This window comes from Colobus angolensis, unplaced genomic scaffold, assembly GCF_000951035.1.
Source record: "Colobus angolensis palliatus isolate OR3802 unplaced genomic scaffold, Cang.pa_1.0 Scaffold33, whole genome shotgun sequence".
Lineage (NCBI taxonomy): Eukaryota > Metazoa > Chordata > Mammalia > Primates > Cercopithecidae > Colobus > Colobus angolensis.
Genome location: NW_012116599.1, coordinates 9,335,657 through 9,336,308, shown reverse-complemented (window position 1 = coordinate 9,336,308; position 652 = coordinate 9,335,657). Strand labels below are relative to the sequence as shown.

At 42.6% G+C, this 652-nt stretch overlaps 1 protein-coding gene across 5 annotated transcripts in view; it reads left to right on the top strand.

Moving 5' to 3' along the window:
* Window positions 1-652, top strand: part of TRIP12 (thyroid hormone receptor interactor 12) — a 113,034-nt gene that overhangs the window by 52,885 nt on the left and 59,497 nt on the right. The window lies entirely within an intron of this gene.

The window sequence follows — 652 nt, the reverse complement described above, 5'->3', positions numbered from 1 at the left end:
TTTTTTTTTTTTTGAGATGGAGTCTTGCTCTGTCGCCTAGGCTGGAGTGCAGTGGCGCAGTCTCGGCTCACTGCAACCGCCTCCTCCCAGGTTCAAGCAATTCTCCTGCCTCAGCCTCCCGAGTATCTGGGACTACAGGCACCAGCCACCACACCTGGCTAATTTTTTGTATTTTTAGTAGAGACAGGGTTTCACTGTGTTAGCCAGGATGTTCTAGATCTCCTGGCCTTGTGATTTGCCCACCTCAGCATCCCAAAGTGCTTGGATTACAGGCGTGAGCCACAGTGCCTGTCCGGTTAATTTCTTTAAGATATTTCTTATAAATTTAGTATACATAAATATACAGTTTATAGAATTTATAGTAGTGTATAATCTAGGCTTTCACATTCACTCACCACCCACTCGCCCAGAGAAACTTCCATTCCTGGTAAGCTCCATTCATGGTAAATGCCCTATACAGATGTACCATTTTTTAATCTTTTATATCATATTTTTATTGTACCTCTTCTGTGTGTAGATATAGTAACATACAAATACTCATTACAACTGCCTATAGTATTCAGTAAAGTAACATGTCGTACAGGTTTCTAGCCTAGGAGCAAGGGGCTACACTCGTACCATCTTGGTTTAAGAATACTCTATGGGCCGGGCG